This window comes from Ixodes scapularis, unplaced genomic scaffold (assembly GCF_016920785.2).
Source record: "Ixodes scapularis isolate PalLabHiFi unplaced genomic scaffold, ASM1692078v2 PGA_scaffold5__190_contigs__length_132052651, whole genome shotgun sequence".
Classification (NCBI taxonomy): domain Eukaryota; kingdom Metazoa; phylum Arthropoda; class Arachnida; order Ixodida; family Ixodidae; genus Ixodes; species Ixodes scapularis.
In genome coordinates, this window is record NW_024609880.1 from 90,108,521 (window position 1) to 90,126,509 (window position 17,989).

A 17,989-nucleotide genomic window follows, 5' to 3' on the forward strand; every position below is an offset into this window, starting at 1 on the left:
TGCCGCCTTGATGTGCCCTAGAGCAAGGAGCTCGCGCTAGCAGCCTTTTCTGCGGTACATCATAAGGTGAAACAGAGTATCGTACTGGCGTGCGGACATGTATCACTGGCTTGAAATGGCTGATCGTAATGATCAAATTGGATTTAAATTTGGATGCAAACTCGTGACTTAGCGCAACAATGTGTGGTAACGTGTTTCTAATAAGACGACGAAGTTATTTATGAAGAAATGCGTATGCACTGTAAAATATTGCGTGCCCATTTCTTACCCATCGTCATTGCCATCATTTTAGAGTGACACTAAGTTTTCCCGTGTAGCACCAACACACATGGAGTGTGTTTCGACGGGTTGAAGTGCATTCGCTTGTAGTGACACTAAACTAGCCCGTCTGACAGGGGTATAGAAAAAAGCGAAGTGCAGGTGCCGCGTTCAAAATAACTTGGCGGAGCCAGAAACGACTTTAAAAACGAACATGATTCTAATAGAAAAGCACGGGAAACCGGGCCCACTACCGGCTGTTCACCTTAAAGCCCCCTGTAAAGGTAGTCGCAATTTTCGAGCGCCGCAGTGACGGCGTTTCGTTTTAGTTTATCGGTATGCTGCGCTGATGCGCGGCCATTCGTTTTGTTTGAGCGCTTGTACGTGCCTTATCTTGTTGCTTCTTCCATGATCGAAGTTGTATACCCCCCACGGCGGGTCATTGCCCGCTGGTCTTGCCTTTCACCCGGGGACAGGGTCATCCAGACACACAAATCTACGCGGGCACTCGGGGCCCCGAAGTGTTGCTGTCAACGGCTGGGGCGCTATTTTGTAATCTTGGCCGCGTCTCGTGCTCGAACGACTTTGTCGGAGACCTCGAATCAGGTTCCAGTTGTTCGTGACACTGACTAGAGAATCACAGTGTGCAACTGCACAGTAAAATTTCAACACCCATGTTCGTGTTAGGCTCGTTTTTCCGAGCTCACACTTTTCCTACACCATTTTTACATGATTTTTGAACATTCAACGCTGTACGGTAAGGCCTACACCGTTCGAACATCCTTTTTACACCCTGTGGGTACCGAAATCGTGTTAGAAGAGTGTTGCGGTGGTACACCTATGATTTTGAAGTCATCAAAATCGGAAAACCGCCAAATCGCAGTTATACCCTTTGACAGCAGTAGTCAAGATTCTGTCCAGTTAATTTGGCGGATTTCGTGAAATTGAAGTTAACACAATGGGCAGCTGAAATTTAACTCAACCCAACGCTCAAGTTGTTCTCTAGCCAGATGGATGTGTACGTTGTGTGCACTTCTCGGTTTTTCACCTGGAGGCGACCACAAAAATAGCATCTGTTACACACACACTTCTGTTCAAAATTATGAAACCACATCGGTTCTATTATAATATAATCCGTCTTGTCCCGAGATATATTAAAGCGAAGGCTAGACGCGCGAGGCGGTACGGGCTCACAGCTTTGCTAGATATTCAAGCTGCACGAGCGTTCGTGCAGTGGAACCATCTAGAGATGCTATGAGCTCGTGCTCTAGCCTTGGCTTTAGTGCATGCTAGGTTGAGACGAAGTGTAGGCGTGCATACGTTTTCTAAGGACAGCCAAGTGAAGGAAAATCGGAGGGCGCGATCATCGGGGGATATACAACACACTATAATGCCAAGTCTGTCCGCAGCGGGCTCTCATGCTCTTTTGATTGGAGGAGAAGGGGCGTGTGAAAAAATGGCAAACGGAATACACTCTAAAAAAGCCCGTGCATCCGCTTTCCCGCACAACACTCGGAGAGCCAATCACGGCAACTTACGAAGGAAGCTCGGCGAATGACGATAGCGAAACTTACGTTTAGAGCGAAAAACGCAATCTGAGTTGTGACATTAAGCAATGCAAGGGTGACGTTTTTCATTGCTTAATGTCACAACTCAGACTGCGTTTTTTGGTCTAAGCATATATTTCGGCATCGTCATTCGCCGAGCTGCCTTCGTAAGTTGCCATGATTGCCTCTCCGAGTATTGCGTGGAAAAGCGGACGCACGGGTTTTTTTAGAGTCGAAAATACGGCTGGAAAACGTTAAGAACGTCTATGTGTAACAACCCCAGACGTTGGAGTTCACCGATTGAAGAATCATTTGAAGACATCTTTAGAGGGTCTGTCTTCCTGTCCCCCTACACCAGTATTGAAGGCTACTAGGATATTGCTTCCGGCTAAGCCCTCTCTCTTTAAATCAATAAACACTCATGCCTCAACGCGATGAACCGAACCACGAGCGCTCCGTTCACGGCGTTAGTTTCAAACCACAAAAATCGTAATTCGACAGAACCATGAAGTAGAAATAAGCACCAGTACGCAGCAATGGCGGTACTTGCAAGCTACGTACAGCTATCATGACAAATAATAATTAAAAAATAACATAGAAGACCATATACTCAGTCTTAGATAAGTTACTTTTTAAAAGTATGTAATTACAGTTAGAGTGATTTTCCTAACAATGTATTTAAGTTACAGGTACTTAAAAATAAAAGCGCGTTACAGTTACAGTTACTTCCGCAGAGTAACTTAATTACTTTCAAGATATTAATATGCGTATGCAACTGTGAAGACATGGGTGAGCAAACAAAATGAGCAACATTTACATTTATTTCAAAATTTGTGAAAACTAAACTTTTCGAAATATATTTAATAATGCCGTGTTATTATTTACTACATGTTGTAACGAAACAGCAACTGCTTTTCGAAGTTCTTATCGCTTAGCTTTCCCCTCTTGATGTTGAAAATGTCCCGCCCCTTGCTGGAAAGACGTTCAACAGGTGCGCTAGAAGGAAGTGCGGCACTGATGCGTAAGAAAGTCTTCTTAATGCTGGGAAAGTCGCTGAGGCTGGATAACGCCGTCGATGAGGTCTCAGTCTTCCATCGCTGTCCTTCACTGGTAGACTCAACATTAGGACGCTTATTTCATTTTAATGAAAAAGCAAGCGAGGCTATGAATGGAAATTTCAGACAGGTCAAAACTTACCTGAAGAAAACACGTGGAAAAGAAAAATATATTTGCGAACGTTTAGCCTTAACCCAGCTCTCTGGAAGAGTAGGGAAGGCGGAGAGGACACATCTTGAGATGTTTTTCAGCGTAAAAACGCACAAAGACGCCTGCCCTCTTCGAGCGTGTCTGAAAAAGGATCTTTGCAGAGGCAGGTGGCGACCTATCTACAGAAACAGCTATCGTCATTAAAAATCAAGGACCCCTACCGGGTATTTCAATCAGAACTCGTGGAGTTTCTCCAGGTCAGCTGCCTAGGGAAGAGAGAAGCATTTAGTTTAGATGTAGAAGATCTATACTACTTGCCGCACAACAGAATGCTGGAATCGGTGAAGGGGTGTATTGAAGATAATGGAGAGGTGGCCTTTAGAAGTTCAAGTGGTATAACCCTGGAAAGCTTCATGGAAATCTTGCAATTCTACCTGCAATCCATGATAGTTACGTGGAAGGGGAATAGCTGCAGTCAAAAGTCGGGGGTGTGTATTGGGTCATGTGTTGCCCCCGTTTTAAGTGACATTTACCTAGGTGAAGTGGAGTGAGTTAGGCGACACTTTTGTTAATAAGGTTTTCCGCTACATAGACGACTTTCTAGTGGTTCTTAAAAGAGGTGTACTACTGGACACGGTAAGGGACCAAGTGATGAGTGTCTTTAAAACGTGTGGGGGAGGCCTGAGGTTTACATTCGAGATCCCAAAAGAAGTATGCTTAAGTACCTTGACATTTTACTGTGCCTCGAAGACCTCTATGTATGCTGGATTTACAAGCCAAGATCGAAGAAGGCCATCCTTGACTACAACTCTGCCCATTCAAAAATCATAAAACGGGGCATTGCTCTGTCTAGTCTACAGTCAGCATTGAAGAAATCTTGCCTCCACACTCTAGGAGAAAGCTTCAAGTTGCAAACAGCGAGACTGAAGAAAGACGACTATCCATCAGCACTACTGTCAGATATTGTGAGCACCATAATTACGAAAGTAAAAGAGATCCAGAATACTAAACGTAGTGTGGAAAGAAAGAGACCAGTTGTCATCTCGTATTTACACAAGATTTCCCATATCTAAAAAATGTTGGAAACCGCTATGAAGTCCCAGTGGTCTTTTGAGTTCCACCAAAAGTGAGCCAGATTTGTCGAAGAGTCAACGCCAAGGCAGAGGGAAGTCTAAAAAACAGATGTTCAAAAAAGCACGTTAAGCCGTTTGTGCCATGTGCCATGGGTGTCGTTTACAACATACCACTACCCTGCGGCCACACCTACATTGGGCGAACAGGACGCTGCCTAAACGACAGGCTCCGTGAACACAACTACTCCCTCAGAGCCACGGTGGATGGGAATTTTTCACTTCAATGTAAAAAGTGTCTATCTGAACCGTCTTTTGATGTCACCACAGTCACGGCCACTCGATTAGGACTCCCCTTAGGAGCGGTCTACCGTATGCCTCACTCCGCCGGTGAGAGCGATGGTTCTACTTTACCCCGCAGCGCCAGCCGTGGCGCTCGTTATCGGTGAGAGATAGAGTTCCTTTTCGGGGGTATCATATCGAGGAACTCTATACTTCGTTTCACGTTAGTATGTACTTGTTAGCCACGCGTGCTAAAAGCGCGAGATAGTTGCTTCGAAGGAAGCCTCGGCGGCTGCATGAGCGCTCGTGCAGCGAGTGCTCCAGTCAAGGCAGTAAAGGCTAGCCGCTCGCGCTAACGCAGCGTTCGCGGTTAGTCCATGCTAAGGTAAGACGAAATATAGTGAGAGAGGAGCGGTACGCCCGGCCCGGCCCGGTGTGGCTATTTAGATTTTTTTTTTTTTCGTGAAGCCGCAAGTCTCAATTGAAACGAGTGCCAGATTGCATGAATGATGTGACAAATCTGTGTTGAATAAAAGCACATGATTCTTTCTGCGAAAAGCTCAATCAGCTGCAGGCTGCGCGTTAAAGCTGCATTCTGCTGGCAGTATGAGCGAATTGTCGTTTTCTTGTTCCCGTAACTGTTGCCCCGTTTCTATTGCCACTGTAATATAGGAGTTATGGTTGGATATAGCTGGGCCGTATGATTTACGGTTTTAACCGACGCTCGAGCACGCGTGAGCTGTACCATTTATTCATCTGTGAAAGACAATATAAAATCGAATTCCGCGTGCATAACTTCCGCAATATAAACTTCATTGTTCACAAAAAACAGGCCAAGGGAGTCATATAGTTCACAAGCGGAGTACCTTTCGGGAAAGAGGCTTCCGCGAAAGCCTCAATATATTCTCTAGTGGGATGTTTAGGTCACCAGCCCAGCTTGCCAAAAAAGGTCTGAGGAGTTTTCTGAGAAAGAGCTCGCAGAGCTCTTCGCTGTGGTAGGGGTCTCGCCAGTTAACACACCACATCAGCGGGCAGTCCATAAGGTGTGGAAGCACAGCGCTCGAGAGGACCTTGCAAATCCTTCCACAACCACGAATCTCTGCCGACTCTACAGCCCTCTTGGCAAAAGTGCAGATGAGCTTGCACAGCCAGACAGCTTCAGGTCGTGGATAGCCGAGTTTTTCTTGGTCAAGGCTAAACATGGACTGATATGCTCCGTCATGCGATGCATTTCCCTTAAGTTGCGCTTGCATTCAGGACACGTCACCTGCAAAGTTCAGCGGTTTCTACACATTAGCCTTCCTTTCTTTCACTGAGAAATTCTTATTGCTTTGCTAGGTTGAATGTTTCAGCTAATTACTTTGAAATTACGACAATTTCTACAAACAAAAATGGTCACCTTTTGTTCGCAATCGAGGGCCAAGTAGCCAACCATGTAAGTCAGCGGTGCGAACTCAAAGTTCGGAAGAGACTTCATTGTACTTCATCAACTGCAGGATTTCCTGTTTCACGAGTGGAGTTGGGACATTTCATCGCCGTCTGGCACTCAAAACTAGAACGCGCTTTTACATTTCCGGCAGCTTCCAAAATGCCAACACAAACCACACACGCGAGCGCAGAGTGACACTACGATATTTCGCCGAGCACAGCGGTGCATAGGTGGGGGGAAAGCGAGTTCTGCTGCCTTCTGCAACCGCGGCAGCGCCTCAGTATCGGCGAAGCCAATGACAGGCAGATATTTTATCTGGGTGGCGGAGCAAGAGCGCGTTGGGCGCCTTCTGTATACTCCGTTTTACCTTATGTTGTACCGCAGCGAAGGCTGGAAGCGCGAGCTCATAGCGTTGACAGCTGCCCTTACTGCACGAGATCTTGCGCCGCCGAGATCTGCCCCAGAGCAAGGAGCTCGCGCTTACAGCCTTTCGTGCGGTACAACATGGCCGTGTTCCAAAATTTACTCGATCTTACTCTAGGGTAAAGGTTTTGTACCCTTGGCGTTCTAAAACCTACCCGCGTCCAGCGTTTTTCAATATGTGCTGTCACGTGATATGATCCGCCGGAGTAGCTCGGATCCATTTGGGAAAGATTTGGAACACAGCCCATAAGGTCGAACAGAGTATCTTTCAGCTCACAAGACCGCACACCGATGTGCAGCGCCCCCACGGAAGATGGGAGAAGTTCTCCTCTCACGCGCGCTATTTGTTTTCGGAAAAACATCGGCAGGCCGCACCAGCAGTGGGGATTGAGTGGCCGTGCCACAGTTATGGGAAAACACCGGGACAAAACAACCCGAGAGGTGCTGGAAGCTCTTTACATCTACAGTAAAGGAGCAAGCTGTATCAGCACACAACCTCTCTCGTTGTCCAACAAAGAGTTAGAGTTCATAAAACTGATTATGAAGGCCCAGCGCGTGCCATAACGACCACGCATCATGGCACAGGTTACACGTGCGATTTATGGTGACCAAAATATTTTTCTTTCTCCTTTTCTTCTATTAGAATATTTAGTTGCGAGTCAGCGCTCTGTTCTATCCGGTGTGTCTCTTCCCTTTATGTCCTTTTGCGCTGTGAATTTTTCATTATGTACGGCCTAGAAGATTCGGCGCGTAGAACATTCTAACCGAGAACAAGCAACACGGTTCTCGAAATTAACAGAAATCTAAATTGAAAGAAAATAAAAGACGCGGCGCTCCCAGGAATCGAACCCTGGGCTTACTGCACGAGAGTCAATTGCGGCAACCAGTCGGTCACGCACGCGCTCGCTCGCCGACGCGCGTGGCAATATAGTCTTTTCAGTACCAGTACGCTGCCTCACTGAACCTGGGGAAATTTTCCGAAGGACACCGGATGGCAATTTGGGTGCAATCAATAAGGAGTATTCACTGGCGGCCATATCCGTGTGCGCTGCTGCTGAGCGCGTGCTGACGGCGAGCTTCCGCAGTCCTTTTGGAGCGTGCATTTAGCACCATCAAGGTTGCCGGTCTTAGCAGGCCGTTAATGTGAGCTCGTTCTGAGCATGCGCTCTAAAGATCACCCTCAAATATGGCGTCTAGTGAACACTCCCTATAGGGAGTTTTCGTAGACCGCGTTTCTTCCTCTGCTAAACCCTCCGCACGGTCTAGGAAGGCTCTTTAGGTGTGGAGACTCCTCTCCTCGTCCCGTTGGAACGGCGAACACATCAGGTTCCCTCCTTTTCTATGTTTTCTCCACCTGCCCCTAGAGAACGCCAAAACGCTCAGGGAGTCCGGTCGCCGGCCCTCCGCCGGAACGTGGGCTAAGTTACCCATTGCTTCCCTGCCTCTAACTGTTTCCAACTTTTTTTTTTTTTTCAATGGTGAACCGAGCGTAAGAGAAATGTAAACACCAAAGATCCAAAGCCAAACATTTGAATGAATGCGCCGACTTCTCTCCAGCCTGGGGAAACGTAAACATTTTAGAAAGGGAAAACAACGACATGAAAAGTAAAAGATACGATCAGGATAAAGACGTCTGCCGAATGGATCAGTCACATGCTCGGTCGTTGTTCTCTCCAAATTGAAGGAGCCTCGTAGGTCTTGCATGCGGTAGACGCAGACACAACAGACTGCCCATCTGTTCAGTGTCGGATTCTGTCTGGCGTTCTCGTGGAAGGCAGACGCCTCCGTGGAGGGCAGACGCTTCTCCGGTTTTGGTCGAACCTGCAAAAAGGTTCGGGAATCGGGTCGCATGAAAATGCGACAGGACTGCAAAGGAAAAAACCGAGATGCAAAGAAGCAGTCTCGAGAAAAGAAGAAAGTGTCCCGAATGTGAGACTCGTAATGTAGAAAAGAACTTCAAAAGCAGCTCTAGAGTGTGCCGTACATTAAACAATGTTTTAACCGCGGTTTTTTCACAGCGTTCTTTTTACAGCGATTTTTGTTTTGAAAGTTTGTGATGATAATATTATTATACTTGTATCAGGAGTGCCATTAATAAAACCGGTTTGCTTTACTGGACGAGTGCGGTTACTATAAACCTTTGCAGCCATCGGCTACATGCAAATGTAAGTGTACTAACAAAGTGAACCTTTCAAAGAATGCTGCTTTTATTAACCTTTGCGTGCAAAATGTGTAACTTTGTGTCGATTCGGCCAGCAGTTCAATTTAGCAGGACTCAAAGGCTGCCTTAATATGTAAAAGAATAATCGCGTTAGCTGCCCCACATGTTGAAAAAAATTTTTTTTATTTTTTTATAGTCCAGTCGAATCCACGGTAATTTGCGAACCCGAGATATATATATATATATATATATATATATATATATATATATATATATATATATATATATATTGCTACGAGGAAGAAGACGACGGGCTGTCTCGGCGCCACGGACACGAACGAGGGGCTCGCGCCGGTGGCGGTTAGTTTGGAATTAAAAAGCCGAACCGCAAACGGTCGTCTCCTTGCTTGGACCCAGAACAACGCAACATACTTGGTGGAGGTGCGGGGTACCTCGTGTCCCAATCGCCGCGATCTCGGTTGTCGTAACGGTTTTCGTTGAGGTCATATGGAACTGGCCGTCGTGACGCGTAGACAAGTCGAGATGTGTCCCACTGGCGACGATTACAGTAGCGTGCGACATGTCCCTGGATGCCACAATAGAAACAAATAGGGCGCCGAGTGGGCTGAAGATACTGTTGGGGCCAACCGCGATCCCCGTTGTTGTTACGCTGAGTAGGATTTGGATTTGGCTGCCAACTAGACAACTAGGCAAAGGAACCAAGCTGCTGCATCGATATGCCGGGCCTTACAAAATCATCGCCAAAACCTCTGACGTCACCTACAGAGTGCAACTCCCGCAACCCCTCCACGATCGCCGTCGAACCTCAACAGACATTGTTCACGCCAGCCGCATAAAGCCGTACCATCCCCCATTCACACCATAGCACCCTTCCCCATCACCCTCAACGCCTGCAGCCTTCGGTCGGGACGACCTACGCTTCTCCCCGGGCACTTGCTACGAGGAAGAAGACGACGGGCTGTCTCGGCGCCACGGACACGAGCGAGGGGTTCGCGCCGGTGGCGGTCAGTTTGGAATTAAAAAGCCGAACCGCAAACGGTCGTCTCCTTGCTTGGACCCAGAACAACGCAACAATATATATATATATATATATATATATATATATATATATATATATATATATATATATATATATATATATATTTATTTATTTAGAAAAGTCATGTGAACGGTGCTTAAAGCAATTCAGTTCCTTGTTATTCGTTAACAAGGTTTGTGTTAATCATTTTTTATTTTTGTGCATTTTTTTTTCTTTCGGTCGCACTCCAGTTATCGTTTACCTGCGCTACAATCAGAGTTTATTCATTTTACAAACGCTTCCCGACGTTACTACTGCGCTACTGAGGAAACAAACGACGGAATGTAATCTAGGCTAGAAATTATCTACAGGAGAGGGATATTTCTTTTTCACTCGTATACCGCCGCGTCGGCTCGTATTAGGGAGTTACTCTTGTTCGTCCGTCTGCCATTTTTTGGGTTATGAAAACTTCAGTGTGCTGAGAGAGATGATAGTTCAATGGCCCCACCTACATACCACATCGTACGCGAACCCGTAGCCACCGGAAAGCAAGCTGCACGCGGAGCAGGCAGCTAGCACAGGCGGCCCGGTGCGCTGCCGGATGGCCTGAAACTTACAGTGCCATCTGGGGGTGGCTCCGTGAAGCCAAGCGCGCGGAGTGTCAATAGGGAGTTTTCGTAGATCGTTTTCGCCGTCCCGCAAGGCCCTCCGCAACCCGCTACGATAGCGGGAACTCCACAGTCAAGGCTATCGGCGCGCAGGCGCAGTAGCAACTTCGTCGTTGCGGAACGCTTAGCGGAGGGGGCAGCGCGGTCTATGAAAACTCCCTATTATCTGGTCGCGGCGGAGAGCGGAGTCTCCATACCTAAAGAGCCTTCCTACACCGTGGCCCTCCGCGACGAAGAGGCCGCTACTGCGCCTGCGCGCCGATGGCCTTGGCCGTTGAGTTCCGGGCATCGCGGGTTGGCGGAGACTACAGTTCCTGCATAGCTACCTACGGTAGCAGTGTTGCGCATTCAGCCTCGGCGGGTGGCCGTAGCGCCGGCTTTCCCGCACGTCCTGGGTGCTTTGCTCCTCACGTCACTAAATTTGGCGAATAGCGGTGCCGCGCGCGCCGCCGTGCATGGAAAACAGGAGTGGAGGAAAAGGAGGCGGAAAGCGGGGAAACATACGCCGGGGCGCGAGAAACGTCGGCGGGGCGACCGTAAAGGTGGCTTTCTTGCACGGCATGGATGCTTTGCCCCTCACGTGATGGATCTCGGCGAATAGCGGCGGGGCGACGCGGGGAAAACAAATGCGCAACTCTGCTCCCCCTTTGGGGGTGCTGCAGCTAGTATACGAACGATTTCTCGAGTTTAAGGTGTGGCAGTATTCGACAAAGGATGCTAGTGTAGTCATGGTCGTAAGCATTGAAATCATCACTTCGAATGCTACCGCATGAACACTTTGATACTGATATCGATACTAGCTTATTAAAGCTGCGGTGCGGAAAAAATGCGAGTCGCCCATACAATAAAGGCTTGCGGCACCGCGTGAATGTGTCACTCGTGAAATTAAATGAAGCCCGTTGTTCATCGGAAGCCCCCAAGCGAGAACACCGACATGCAATAGTATGACACAAGTAAGTTTACAATGTGTTAATAAAACGTATGGGAGTATTTACCTATCGCACCGCTGAACTTGCATTGCTGTATAAACTACTGCGTTGCCTACTTCTCGCGCTTTCGGGAAGCTCAGCCACCTTGACCCAAGACAATCGATTATCGCGTCCGTCACCTCGACAAGCACGCGACTCGCTGTACATTGGTGCACATCGATGCTCTCGTCGCTGCCGACAATTCCTTGAAAGCCACCAACGGCGTGAGAACAAAGGGCTGCCAGCAGTTGCTGCTCTACCGTGAGCACAGGGGTCCCTCCGCGAAGCCGCTGAAGCCTCCCGCAAAGCTCGTTGCAGAGCGAGCGTGCCACCCCTTTTGTCAGGCGATATTCACTCACGAACCTCACATCGAATGTTTCAAAGGCGTCGTCGCGGTGATCTCGGAAAACTCTCTCCGTTCGCGAACAACGTAAAAGCGTGGCATAGGTGAGTGTCGCCATCTTTTCCGATAGAGAGCGATGTCGGGATATGTATCGACCACTAATGGTGAATTCAGGTGGTCGCCTCTCTCCTCTGACCTTCATTGAACAGTCCGCGCCCTTCTCGACGTCAGAGCTACTCGAGAACCTATTCATCCGATTACAACTGCTGTCCTCAGAGAGCTCTTATATTCTCGGAGCAGACACGGAAGTAAGACTTCTAAACATTGGTAGTAGCTTTTTTTTTTTTTTTTTCACAGCAGACAATGGACGTTTGAGAATGTGCGCTCGCAACGTAACGTCATAACGGCGTATCAGCATGCACAAAAAAAAATAGCAGCAGCATGAGAATCGATTTTTTTTAGAACGGAACGGCAGCCAATATTTTGAAATAGTTACCAACTCACCGAGTTTGCGACAGTGAACGCGATGCGATAGTGGTCAAGCGTAAGGCAAAACAACAAAAACGTTCACGCGCAGCTGACCAAGTAAGCAGCGTGCCCGTGGTCGAACGGTTATCGTGCGTGCTTCCCCACGTGACAAGTCGACGTTCGATGCCTGGCCACGGATACCCTTTTTTGTTGTTTCTGTAACGTCGCGTTCTGGAAAGTTCGAGAACCCTTTTGCTTATTTGAGTTTGTAATGTTCTACGGACCGAACCTTCTACGCCCATTGTTCCACAAGCCCAGGCGTCTACATAAGCGGCTCCGCGTGGAAGCCGCAGTCAGTCACGCCCCAGCGTTCGATTCTGCTGTTTAGCCGCCATCGTCGCCTGCGACGCTACCGGGTGTCTATTTTGTTTTGGGTACAAGTTAAACGTTTAGTTAAACGTTTAACGTTTAGTTAAACGTTTAACGTTTCGTTTGCATTAGTTTGATTAAACGTTTAGTTTTCTTTAGTTTTCATTTCCTCATCAATTGCCATTTCTGCTAATATTAAAGGGTTAATAAACCGCATTTTTTTCACCGCGGAATATCGTAAAAACATTGCCCGGACATAGCACGTATCACTACGTGGCACAAATCAAAGTTCATTATAGTCGGCTTTCCCTTTATTTTACAACACAAACCATTGAACCCACTTTTACTAAACCTGAAAATTACTTGAAGCGCTGTTAAAACCCGGTGAAACAGCAGCAAGCTCTGTGAACCGTTTCTTCATCGGTTAGGCTTAACGGGTCCACCGCCCGTGAGGTGAACGATCTCCTAAAAGCACTGGCAATACTTCCCATGCGAGTTTTCCTGTCACGGTCACAAGCGGATGTCTTTCCGTCCGTTGTAAACCTCGCACCGTGGATCGCACAAGCACTTTGTAGAACCAGATATCCAACGCCTTCATTTTAAACACCACAGACCAACGCAGTCCACTGGCGGCCCATTGCGAACAAAACCACGGGATCCGAGTCCAAGTACCACGTGACACCTCCGGCGCTCCGCACTCCGACGGCTAGAGAGACAGAGTGCTATACTCCGTTCACTCTTAAGCTGAGACTGTAGCCAAAGCTAGAAGAGCGAGCTAGCCCGGACTCGTGGCTTCGAGACGTGTATTTCTAGCGCGAGCGCTCGTTCTGCCTAAGCGCGCTTAAAAGCAGTAACCTAGCTCGCGCACTCAAAAAAAAAAAAAGGGTGCCAGGGGGTCACGGTGTAAGATAATACTCTTCAGGGGAGGACAGCGCGCTCCTTGCGCAGTGCAGATAAAGTTCGCTTTTCACTCTCTCTCTCTTTCTCTCTCTCACTATGGTTTCAAGCGGCGCCGGCAGATCACTCGTCGACCCGTGGGCACGGCCAAGACAGCTCGTGCCGCCTCATGCTCCACACGCGCAGAGCTCCAGCGAGGTTGTTGTTCGTGCAGAAAGACCACGGTGTACCGGGGTATCATGGCAACGAGATAATTTCTTTCGCTCCCACACAGTTTCACCGTTTGGCCGCCGGCGAAACTGTCAGCTGCGGACACGGTGGCAGCGGAATGATGCATTCTTTCGGATGCCCGTCGAACGAACACTATCTGATTCCTCGCGCCGGGCGTTCAGCCCCGCCGTGACCTCACCTAAAGAGTGTATCTTACACCGTGCATGGGGAAGACCCATAGGGAGGTGAGTGCTACTCACATATGTGCAAGTGTTCCCCCTTTGGGGGAACAGTTGTACACTCCAGATATGGGAGTATGTGTACACTCGTTGGTGTGGTGCACATGTACACCTTTTTCTACAGAAATCTCACTCGAAGGGAACACAGGTGCACCCCACTCACTGGTGCACGGCTACACCTCTTTCTACACCCAATTAAATGAAGGGGAACACAGATGCACTCCGTTTGAAGGTGTACCATTGCACTGCTACATAAACCCACCTCACTCAAAGAGAACGCAGATGCACCCCGCTCAATAGTGCACCATTACCCCCCTTTCTTCACCTACTGTTCTCAAAGGGAACACAGGAGCACCCCGTTCAATAGTGTACTGTTACACCTTTTTCTACACCCACTGATTTCGAAGAGAACACAGATACACCCGATTCAAAGGTGCATGCTCACACAACTTTATACACCCGTGTCATAACTAACATCATAAACCTATTCAAGACATCAAGGAAGCCATTAAAAAATGTATGCGCCCCGGTGATTTGAAAAATGGCAGGTAAACGAACACATCGGATTGCTTTCAAATCTCATAGAAGAGTATTAGACAGCTTATTTCGTAAAGAAGTATAAACTTGCAAGCAATCCGAGACATGTGAAGAGGTACAAAGAAGCTGTTACACAACTGAGAAGATTACTAAGCAAACAAGAACCGGGGTGAGTCTTAGGTAGTGTCTATTCTCCAAGCAGCTGGCAGAGTTATTGCCACGAAACTTCCACCGGCAGTCGCCATTTATTCATCGAACGACGTTTCATCGACAGCTCAGATTAGCTTTCCTATATTAGCTTGTCTTTCTTTTTTCTTGTAATGAGCCGCCCCAGAATGTACTCATGAAGTGACGTCTACGGTAGGGACAGGTGGGTTAACATGTTCGTAAGGAGCCGCCGCAGACTGTCGCTACGAAGCGGCGTAAACGGGTGGGCTGGGACGGTGAGCACGAGCCTCAGAGAAACACGCTCGACAAAATGTCCCTACAGCGTGAATTTAGCGTAACGATTGACGGTGAAACGTTAGTAGCGATGAGAAGTGTCTACAAAACGTGTATCAGCGAAAACGTGTTTTCACAAAACGCCAGGAGAATAAGAAAGTCAGTATTCTACCTGCAGTTGTCACATGATTGTAGTCAGCTAATGGCAGGCGACTGCCGATAGAATTTCGGAGAAATTATTCCCCCGGCTGCTAAAAATAGACACTGCCTAATTCTAGAGGTAATCCGGAACGGAACGGTCAGTTGTAGCACATGAGTAGGTTCCAGAGCACTTACGATGAAAATACCGGACTCGAAATATGTAATCCGAAATATATGTTGACACGGGCACCGCAGAACAACACAAACACAAAAACGAAAGGAAAGGGGCCCGTGAAGATTCAACACGATTTGGCAGAAGCAGTAACTAGCCGAACCGAACACTAAATGCATCAAATGAATTCCTTGAGCTCTTTTGAAGAAATCGCTTGTTGCCGATATACGCGAAGGACTTTTCAAACACTGGAAATCCTGGTACACTGGAATATGTTGTCGCGGACGAAATCTACGGCAGCCCCGATGGTCGCAGCACAGCACACAAGGAAGTAGGCCGAGAAGCAGACATTCCAAGGTCGGAAAAAGGTATTACGTCGTCCATGAAACCTTTACCAGATGATCACGCTCCTGCCGTCACCCGCGCCCAGACAAGGAATAAAAGAGCCTCCGGTTCATTGGTCCGACAACTGCATACCTTCTTCCATGCTTTCAGCTTAGGGAGAAAAAGAAAAAGAAAGGAGTGTGAAAATTGCAGTTCCTTCAAGGCAAAAGTGGGGCGCCCTCGGAAAGGCTTATCTTCAGGGGAAACCCAACAATCAACAAAAGATTTGTCACTAATATCCTCTTGGAAGTTCGACCTAAATTTAATAGTGCAGTGGATGGTATCCGTGGCCTTGGCCATCAGGCAGGTGCCGTGCTCTGCCTTATTTCTAGCTTGGAGACTGTAGTCATGTGACCCTTCCCGGAGAGCCGATTGGCCTAAAACAAGCATAGTGTCCACTCTACTGTCAATACCGAGTGAATAGGATAGCTCCATACTACTGAGAGGGAAATCGGGATGCTTCCTTCCTTCCTCTCCTTCCGGCTGTCTCTGCGCTTTACGTTCCTCCAGTTTTTCTCCCGGGGCCTTGTCTTGCCCCCCCACCTCCTTCCCCTTCCCCCTCCTTTTAACTTTCCCTCTCCTATAGTGGAGCTCGAAAGGCGAAGCGTCCGGCAATAAATCATTTGTTTGTCGAAAGTTGAAAGATGTGTTGTCCCGTCCCCTGTCTTTACGTATATAACTCTTTCTAAACCTACATCAGTACCAACGCGCTCACTAAGAAGTTCCTAAGAAAGCTCCATACCTCCTAAGAAATTGCCCAACCTAAAAAGTGACCCCCAAGGGGGAATCCAAGCACAAGCTGATCTTGGCGCGTGGATGGCGTGGGGATGCACTGACACATTTAGAGCTTTTTAAGGGAGAGGAGGATGCTCATTGTCCGTGTGGAAGTACACTGGCTGGGTAACGAAGGGGGCATTTCTCAGGAAAAGGGTGCACGTGCGCCCGATGCACCCGACGGCGCCCTTTTTTTCTTAGAGTGTGCTCTCGTGCTTGTAGCATTGACTGCAGTCTCAGCTTAAGGGTGAACGGAATATAGAAAGCGCTCTGAGAGGGACGGGCGCCCTCGGAAAGAAGCAGCCGATCAGGCCTCCAGCACTTCCTTTCCACCACTCAATCTCAGCCGCTCTAGAGCACGCATAAAGATGCACGCGAATTCGCTATAAGTAACACCATCGACCAAATGCATCGTGACGACATTTTGATGCCATCACGAACTGCATTATTTTACGAGCATAACTCGAAATCCACAGGTAAAAACTCCATTGCAGCGTCGCATCACGTGGCCAAAGGGGCAGCAAATCAGCGACCGATTGTGTTAACTACACCCTCGAGTTCGCGATCTAGCACAGACAGACAGAGGAGTAAAGCAGCCCCAACGTCGGGGAGACATCAAAGGTCTGTACGCGATTCTTTCGCATTCCACCAAGGCGCAGCACCCGTTCGGGGAGCCCGCTAGAGCCCGCTAGTATGGCTAGATTTTAGAATGATCCTAACTGCTCAACCGGGGTCACTTGGTAAATGGGCCGCATTTGCACAGACCACTGCAAATTTCTTTCTTTCAAGTAACACTCGTTACTTGAAAAATGTTAGGGATTGCAATCACAAATTACCGAGCCTCAAATGTAATAGATTAACGTTACAAATTACTTCCGCTGAAAAGTAATGAATTACTTTACGCGTTATATTACAAGTTACTTTTACCTCACTTTTTCCATGCACCTATCCAGAAACCAATAGAAACAATTTTGATATTTTTTTCAAAATGATCTGCAACACTACTTCTTATTTCACATACGCCCGTATTATGGTAGTCCTTGTAAATATAAAATATTGTATTTAACAGAGAAGGGTACACTCTTAGCTCGGTAACCCTTACTATAGGTGCACGTTTCCAAATTTGAGTGTACCTTTATTTTATAAGGAACATTGTAACCTATAGCGTTGTAATCTTTGGTGTAGCTATACATGCTTCAGATGTTTTAGAGGTTACATTGTATGCTTCTACTGTTTCCCATTAGTTGTAACTTTTAAGCGGAGGAACAAACTGAAAGGTTACAAAATTATTTCTTCCACAACACATATATGGTAAAACTTTGATGGCACAATGCTTTACAAAAACATGCTATCTCGACAACGCTCCCTCGATTTTAATTGACTGTTGTTTTAAGCATACTTAAGAGCCCATTCGAAAAAATAAACTTATAACACAGTTCCTAAAATAGGAGTTAACTTTATAAAAAAAAAGAAAAAAACATATTTCTTGAAGTAGTGTGTGATCAAAATTTCACAACAATTTGTGGCGTCATAAAATTGTAACATTTTTTCTCTAAATGTATTACTCTAAATTGAATAGTGAAGATCTCTGATGGAGGAGGTATTCAAAATATGACAGCAAATGCAACAATCATTGCCTATCAAACTTGCACTTTACAGCTTCCTGGGGCTTTCCGCCAAAATTAGGAATCACATTGCAAGAAAAGATGAATAGTGAACATTTTTATTGGTAAAATCAGCTTAGAACATATAATAAAGGCCTTACTAGCGATTGCCAAACAAATTTTAAATCTTTACAACAAAATAGCAGAAAAAAGAGCAGCACTACTGCATAAAAAAATGTTTTTCTCGCGTATGATAATCGTTGGCTAATTATGAAGGGAAACCGACTATATCACTCAGCCTTTGACCTTTCCTAGAGTAACATCCTTTTCAACATGCGGCTCATGCGGCTCCACCGCCG